The sequence below is a fragment of the Chionomys nivalis genome, chromosome X (assembly GCF_950005125.1).
Source record: "Chionomys nivalis chromosome X, mChiNiv1.1, whole genome shotgun sequence".
Taxonomy (NCBI): Eukaryota; Metazoa; Chordata; class Mammalia; order Rodentia; family Cricetidae; genus Chionomys; species Chionomys nivalis.
The window spans coordinates 2,409,129-2,418,324 of NC_080112.1; positions in this window are offsets into that span (position 1 = coordinate 2,409,129).

The following is a 9,196-nucleotide window of genomic DNA, read 5'->3' on the forward strand; positions in this document are numbered from 1 at the left end:
GAAATATGCCTCCTTTCCTTTCATTGCTGAGTCGCATATCATTGTACAGCTAGTTGATTCAGTCACGATGTGAGCTGTTTCCAATTTGGGTTGTTATTCACTATATAAATAGCTGTGTATGTTTTGTGTGAACATGAGCTTTAATTTTTCTTGAGTAAAAGCCTGGGAGGGGAATTTGCTACGTCATAGGGTAGTTGTATGTGTTATTAGCAACTGCCAGAATGTTTTTAAGCAATCGAGAAGCCTACAGAAATGTGTGAGTTCACTTTCTTTCTCATCCTCATCAACATTCGGGTTGCCAACCTTTATTTTTATACATTCAAGTGGGTGTGAAGTGATTTCTGGGATCATTTCCTTGATGACTAATTACATTAAATATGTTTTTATGTTTGAAGTGCTCATTTCCGTACCTTCCTTTCTAATGTGTCTCAAATCATTTGCCCAACTCTACATAGTTGTGTTTTTCTATGTCTTTTAAAAAATAAAGCCACATGTGTTAGAATTTGACATGCAATAAATTACATGTTTAAAGTGTGGTAATTAAACTTTGATTTAATCATACTTAGATAAGGTTTCATAAATACACAAGTAACTATGAAGTCTTCACCAAAATGAAGGCAACATCATATCTATCACCTTGAAAGTTTTATCAGACCCTGGTAATCTCTTTTCCCTCCTTCCTTACGGCCAGGTAGCCAATGATTTGCTTACTATTCCCAAAGATGTTTGTATTTCCTAGAAGAATATAAGATTCTTGTTTGGTGCAACAATTTGATGATATTCATAGCCTGTTGTACTTCTACAATAAAATAATCTAGGCTAGGTGTTATGGTTTAAATGTATACCTTCAAAGTCCAAGAATTATCAATCTGATCATATTAAGAAATGACATCTTCTAGCCAGGCATGGTGGCACACACCTTTAATCCCAGTATTAGGAAGGCAGAGGCAGGTGGATTTCTGTGAGTGAGTCCCAGGACAGCCAGAGCTGCATAGAGAAACCCTGTCTTGAAAAATCAAATCAAATTAATCAATAAATATAAAAATATAAATGAGACCTTTAAGAAGTGCTACATGAGTCAAAGATGTTGGTTTTTTGCTAATTTTTATTGATATTGCCTCCAATAAAATGTTGAATAGAAGGTGTGAGAGTAGACATGAGCTCTTGATTAGCCCAATCAGGCATTTTAGACAGGCAAAGTAACACAGCTTCACAGAGCTAAACAAATGCAATATAAAAGAACGCAACACATCTTTGCATCATTAAACAAATGTTCCATAGCATAAACAAATGTAACACATCTTAAAGTAATATCCCAAAACAACTCCATTTAGAATTAACTAAAACTCAAGTGGCTGGGTTCACCTGTAATGAATGGATTTTTCTTTTCTTCCTTCCTTCCTTCCTTCCTTCCTTCCTTCCTTCCTTCCTTCCTTCCTTCCTTCCTTCTGCCTCTTGAGTGCCGGGGAAGGGTTTTCCCTTTCTCTTTTCTTTTTCTTTTTTAAAATTAATTAATTTATTTTTTAAAAAAATATATTTTCTCATTTTACATATCAATCCCAGTTCCCACTCTCTTCTCTCCTCCTGCTGCCTCCAGCTTCCTCCCCATCCCACCCCTTATTCACTCCTCTGAGGGTAAGGCTTCCCATGGGGAGTCAATGAAGTCTAGCATATTGCTTTGAGGCAGGCCCAAGGGCCTCCTCCCATATCTAGGCTGAGCAAGGTATCCCTCCAAAGAGAATGGGTTGCAAAAAGCCATAACAAGCAGTAGGGATAAATCCTGGTCTCACTGCCAGTGGCCCTGTTTGGTTGAGGGGCTTCACCTCAGCTGGCTGGCACCCCTTTATCCAAAAAGTCTGAAATGTTTGGTGAAATACATCACCTCAGCTCCCTAAAACCACTTTATACAAAAAGTCTGGATTGTTTAGTTGGCGGCTTCACCCCAGCCCCCTGGCATCCATTTTTAGAATGCTGGGCAGAAAATTCCATTCCTAGCTCCCTCCCCTGGGAGTTGCCTCAGTCCAAACTCCACCTCGGAGAAAGCCCACCAAACGGAAATCCCTTCCCAGGGAAAGTCAAGACCACTCCCTCAGGCTATTTAACTTGCCCCCTCCCCCCAATGAACACATGGTCTCCCAGTTTCCCGTGGTCTCCCCTTTTTTCTCTTCCACTCTCCGTGTTTTCCCAGGGCCACCCGGGAGTATTGCCATATATTAAACCTGAGCGTCTTTTAATTTGGTCTGATTGGGATTATTTTCATTGGCGGAGACGTTTGTCGGCCAGAAAATATTTAACAGGCTCCACAGTCTTCCCCAGCCATATAACTGTCACCCACATCCAGAGGGCCTAGTTTGGTCCTATGCTGGTTCTCTCGCTGTCAGGCCCGAGTTGGTGGGCTCCCATTAGTTCAGGTAAGCTGTTTCAGTGGGTATCCCCATCATGGTCTTTACCTCATTGTTCATCTGGATTTTGGGAACTCAGCCCAGTGCTCCACTGTGGATATCTGCATCTGCTTCCATCAGTTGCTAGACGAAGGTTCTATGACGACATTTAAGACAGTCATCAACCTACAGGGCAAGGCCAGTTCAGCCACCCTCTCCACTATAGCTTTGGATCTTAGCTGGAGTCATCCTTGTGGATTCCTGGGAATTTCTCTAGAACCAGGGGGCTCTATGTATGTTTCTCTTAGGGTTCTCCTTGTTACTTAGCTTCTCTGGGGTTGTGGACTGTAGGCTCACTGTCCTTTGCTTTACAGCTACTGCCACTTATGAGTGAGTTACATACTATGTTTGTCTTTCTGGGTCTGGATTACCTCACTCAGGATGTTTTTCTTATAGCTCCACCATTTGCATGCAAATTTCAAGATGTCATTGTTTTTTTACAGCTGAGTAGTACTCCATTGTGTAAATGTACCACATTTTCTTTATCCATTTTTCGGTGGAGGGGCATCTAGGTTGTTTCCAGGTTCTGGCTGTTACAAATAATGCTGCTATGAACATAGTTGAACAAATGTCCTTGTTTGATCATCCTTTGGGTATATGCTCAAGAGTGGTATTGCTGGGTTTTGAGGTAGGTTGACTCCTAATTTTCTGAGAAACCGCCATACTGATTTCCAAAGTGGTTGTACAAGTTTGCATTCCCACCAGAAATAGAGGAGTGCTCCCCTTACTCCACATCCTCTCCAGCATAAGCTATCATTGGTGTTTTTTTATCTTAGCCATTCTGACTGGTGTGAGGGTATCTTAGAGTTATTTTGATTGACATTTTCCTGATGGGTAAGGATGTTGAATATTTCCTTAAGTGTCTTTTAGCCGTTTGAGATTCTTCTATTGATAATTCTCTGTTTAGTTCTGTACCCCACTTTTTAATTGGATTATTTGCTAGTTTGATGTCTAATTTCTTGAGTTCTTTATATATTTTGGAGATCAATCCACTGTCTGATGTGGGGTTGGTGAAGATCTTTTCCCATTCAGTAGGCTGCCTTTTAATTTTCTTGACTGTGTCCTTTGCTTTACATAAGCTTCTCAGTTCCATGAGGTTCCATTTATTTATTGTTGCTCTCAGTGTCTGTGGTACTGGTATTATATTTAGGAAGTGGGGTCCCGTGCCCATGTATTGAAGGCTACTTCCCACTTTCTCTTCTATTAGGTTCAGTGTGGCCGGATTTATATTGAAGTCTTTAATCCCTTTGGACTTGAGTTTGTGAATGGGGATAGATATGGATCTATTTGCATTTTTTTACAGGTTGACATCCAGTTATGCCAGTGCTATTTGTTGAAGATGCTTTCTTTTTTTCCCATTGTATAATTTTAGTTTCTTTGTCAAAAATCAGGTGTTCATAGGTGTGTGGATTAATATCCGGGTCTTGGATTTGATTCCATTGGTCAACCTGTCTGTTTTTATGTAGATTGCTTTGGTAGGATTGCCATTTTTATTATGCTGATCCTACCTATCCAAGAGCATGGGAGATCTTTCCATTTTCTGATATCTTCTTCAATTCCTTTCATCAAAGACTTAAAGTTCTTGTCGAATGAGTCTTTCACTTCTTTGGTTAGTGTTACCCCAAGATATTTTATGTTATTTGTGGCTATTGTGAAGTGTGGTGTTTCTCTAATTTCTTTCTCAGCTTCTTTATTATTTGTATATAGGATGGCTACTGATCGTGATTTTTTTCTTAATTAAGTTATTTGAAGTGGAAAGAGCCACTTCTAATCCATATCATTGAGGTAGGAAGATCCACCTTTAATCGATGCCACACCTGCTGTCAGCCTATATAAAGACCAGGAAAGAAAGAGGCTTTTGCTCTTTGCCTGCTTGCCATCACCTTGCTTGCACATCCATTCCTTCACTGGATTAGAGCCTATTTCTTCAGGATTCCAGCACATACCAAAGACCATCTTATCCAGTCTCATGAACTGAACAACTGCTGGACTCTCGGACCTTCCGTTGGTAGACAGCCATTGTTGGACTAGTTGGACTATAGCCTGTAAGCCATTCTAGCAGATTTATTCTGTAAGTTCTGTTCCTTTAGAGAACCCTGACTAATACACTATTCAAGTGTGAGACTTGAGTTCATGATTCAGTACTTACATAAAAGCCTACCCAGTAGCATGAACATATGTAATCTCAGCATATCTAGGGGGAAGATGGGAAGCTGGAGAATTTCTGGAAGCTTGTGAACTAGTTAACCTGGCTGTCTTCTGTAGTCTATAGAATGATCTTCAATTAGCATACCTTCAGTTTTTAATAAATATGTTTATTAAGTCTATAACAACTATAATTAAAAAGGATAAATAGGTATTAGCAGATAGAAAGAAGCAGAAGTGTTGTAAGATGCTACTTGTTCATTTCCTGGCTTCCCAGACTCACGAAATAACCACACAGAAACTGTATTAATTAAATCACTGCTTGGCCAACTACCTAAGTGTATTGCTTACTAGCTCTTACATTTAGAATTAACCCATCTCCATCATTTTATATTTTACCACAAGGCTTGTGGCCTACCACCAAGGTTTTAGCATGTCTGTCTCTGGCAGTAGCTCCATGGCTTCTCTGTAACTCCACCCTTCTTTCTCCCAGCATTCAGCTTAGTTTTCCCTGCCTAGAAAAGGCCTGAAAACCTCCTGGACTGTGGTAGCATTCTGAGATCTTTTCCAGTGCTTTGAAGTCCCAGAGCAGACAATCTCCTGGTTGCTTCCACAGTATCATCAAAGTTAGAGAAAATGAGTGGATACCTGGGAACTTTGCTTAGGTGGGGACCCTAATAACTGAAGACATGCTAGGATGAGATGAAGTCATTATAGGAGGGATTCTCAGGCCAAGGCCTGAGAAGAAGAGAGGTGTGGGACACCAGATACAGGGATCTGTATGAAGGTGTTCTGGGTGCAGAGCCACTGATGATTGGGGAGAGTGAGGAGCTCCTCTTTGTGAAAACTAGGATACTCTAGACTGGTGTGGAAAGATTCTAGTAATCTGTGTATCGCCATGTGCCTATGGCTTACCAGGTAAAGTTCTGGGCATCTGCCTCTGGTGGGGCTCCATGGCTTCTCCCTAACTCCACCTTCTTTCTCCCAGCATTCAGCTTAGTTTTCCCCACCTAGCTCTGTTCCCCTATAGCTCTTCTATAGGCCCAAAGCAGTTCCTTTATTTATCAATGGTAATAACAGCAGACAGAGGGAAAACCCACATCATTTTGCTGCCATATCTGTAGGGCCCTAAACATCCGTGGGAGGTTGTGTTCCTGTGGCCCAGCTCACATAACCTATTTCCTGTTCTTGCCTTACATCTGCTCCTGGACATGGCTGGTGGTGAGTGCTGTGCTGGCTTCCTTCTGTCCTCTGCAAGGCACTCAATTTCTCAGGCGGGAGGCCTGACTCACACGTGGACCTTCTTTAACACTGAATGGTAATTAAGATGTCCGGCTTCTCCTGAAAATGGAGATAAAAAGAGAGGTGGAGATCTGATGTGTTCGGCTCAGCTGTCCTGATTCCTGTTCCTGAAACCCCACCATTCGGAAGGTACTATCTCTACATAACTGACCTTGGGGCACCCTATGATATCCTTAGCCTGTGTTCTATATCATAGAGACTCATTCCCTTTGAGCCCAGCTTTTCAGTGGAGTCTGAGGAAGAAGCCAGAGGAGGCCCCACACAGTATTGTAGTCAGTAAGAGGAGGTGGAGAGAAGAGATGAGATGAAGCTGCACAAGAAAGCAAAAACATCCCTGCCCCATGAGGGGTCAGTGGAGTCTGACCTTGACCCAGTATGGATCTGACCATATCCACCCAGAGTTTTCAATATTCTCTTTTGGGCATGTATCTGGGGAATGTCCCACACAGTAGCAGAACAACCTCTCCAGGTGACTTTCATGTCCATGTGACCCTATCAGGCAGTGGTGTTCCACTACCCACTCTCAGTCAATAGCAACTATCTGCTCTGCTATATAGAGCTCTTTCATCAGCTTCACCTGGTGTTCCAAGGATGATGATTCCTGGGCCCAAAGTCAACTTTCCCCTGCTACTGAAGGCCTTCACCCATTTTTGGGTGTTTGCCCCCAGCACATGCCCATGCTCCTCCTATGACTCCTCCCTTTCCTGAAGCTCTAGCTTTATAGCTCCCACTGAGGCTCTGCATTCCAGGCTTTCTCCTTTGAGGGACTTTACCATTGAATAGCTGTCCTATGACCCTTGCTTAGCTTTCATTGCCTGCTGGGTCTTCCCTCTGCGCACTTTAGTGCTTCCTTTTCCTTTTGGTGGGGCAGGTATTAGGTACTTTAGAGTGCATGGACTAGGCCTGGGGCAGTGTATTAGTTTGGTTTCTGTAGCTGTGATAAAACACACTTGGGGAGGAAAAGATTTATTTGACTTATAGGTTATAGTCCATCACAAAGGGAAGTCAGGGCGGGAAAACTAAATGAAAGAACCTTGAGACAGGAACTAAAGCAGAGGCCATGGAGGAGTGCTGCTTACTGGCTAACTCTTTATAATTCATTCAGCTTTGATTTTTAAATACAACCCAGGACCATCTGCTCAGTGTGGCACCTCTCACAGTGGGCTGGGCCCTCCCACATCAAACATTAACAAAATCCCCCACAGACTTGCCCACAGGTGAATTTGATGGTGACATTTTGCAATTCAGGTTCCTTCTTCCCAGATGACTTTAGCTTGTTTCAAGTTGATAAAAAAAAAATTAACCATCACAGGTGGGGATGGGCACTGGACCAGACTGAGAGCCACATTAATGGCACAAAACTTGGTTTAGAGGATTCAAAGGGTAATTGAGAAGACTGCTTTGAGGTTGACCAAAACAGAGATTCAGCCAACCTGAAAGTGTGGATCAGGAGAGGAAACAAGTGGGTACAAAGAGGTAAAGAAAGCATGACAATGAGGCACCGGGCTGGAAATATACACAGGCAAACAAGAGGGAAAGGTGTTCCACGGCAGGCAAGGGGCTGCCTTTAAATATACTGTGCAAGCACATTCAGTGGAAAAATATGCTAGAGTGGTCTGCATCAGAAAAGAGGTCACCAGCTCCAGCTGTTGCTAAGGGAACCGCTGCAATCATAACCTGGATGAAATATGTAGTCTCCAGATACAGACTTTCCAGAGACACAGCATTGCCTGCTGTTATAGCCATGCATGGCAAAGTGGATTGGGCAGATGTAATGGAGGTTACCAGCTACCCTTAAACTATTGAGATGATCTTGGGTTTCCTGTTACATAGTAGGGCTGGGGAGGACACCATAGTGGGAGAAGACTCAGCTCCCAATTGCTGACTGAGAATGGGAAGAGATCCATGGAAAGTGTGGCACTTTCCATGAAATGAAGGCAACAGCTGACAAAGAAGTGGGGGCTGCAGATTCCCTGCAAGGCCTTCAGATCCGAGTCCAGCCAGCAATACCCTGACTGTAGTTTTGTGAGCTCAGAACACAAGGAACCATTTAAGCCAGGCTTGCCCTCCTGATTTGGGGCATGTGGGAATTAATAAGTAGGCGCTGTGTTAACCTTCAAAGTCTATAGTGATTGCTTACACTAGGCTGAATGAGGTAGGTGGCATGATGTTCCTTTAAAAGTGAGGCCTCTTCCAATGCATGTGATTTTTTTTCCATTACTGCCAAGGTCATGAGTTATAGAATCTAGCTAGGTTCCTTGCTGAACTCTCTAGGATGGTTGCAACAATGCAATTCTAGCAGTGTTTTTTGTCTTGCTTTGTCTTTCATTACATGTTTTTGCTTTCTGAATTTACAAACCAAACTCATTTTTCCACAGCAACATTTCTTGTCACTGGAATAGAGTCATAGAAGATTTAAAAGTGTTTGAACCCCCCTTTCATCCTCTTTCATATGATTTCTAAATCTCTGGCACAAAGATATTTGACTGGTTCTAAAATTATCAGGCCTACATTGTTCTCCGTATCCTATGTCCTGTGAGCAGAGTTATCTTCAAAGAACATGAAGTTCCTGCTCAGCACAGCAAACTCTATTCAGCCAGCCTTAAGCTAACCAAAGAGTTTCAAACCATGACGTGGGTCTCGGAATACTCTTATGCATCTACTGGAAAAACAGCACAACATTCATTTGTAAGGTTTTCCTCTGGGAATCATCCTTGGTTCTTCATGATGGAAGTGTGAAATTAGCTTCCTCCATTGTTGGGAGAGGGGATGTCGTCTTCTAGAATTACTTCCAGCTGTCGTGGGGGCAATGTTCTTTCTATGGGATCTTGTGAAAAACTAAAATGATGGTTAAGTTTTAAGATTACTGTCTGATATAACTGCAAATAGTCTATGAGTATTCAGTAGGTTTTTTCTGAGCTTTCTATTTGGAGGTCTGGCAAGAATGTTGTAAAAAGGTGCACCATTTCAGCTAACCAAGTTGGAACCATCTTGAGCAGCTGGTACTCAAAACAGGTCTTATAGTAGCGCTATCGGCATCATGACGTCATATCAATCAGGTGTAGTTGTGGGGCCCCCATCTTCTTCCTGGAAACTTCAAAGATTACTGCAGGAAAATTCATTGTTTATTGTGGAAAACTTAAAGTTTATTTATATAGACATATTTAATGAAAGGTATGATAGAGACAGAAACATGTATGGAGAGAAGTAAAAATTTTTTTAATTTTTTTGTCTCATACCAGATGGCTCCTGATATGAGACAGAAAGTTTGAATTTTGTTACAACATATTTGGATTTAGAAAAAGATA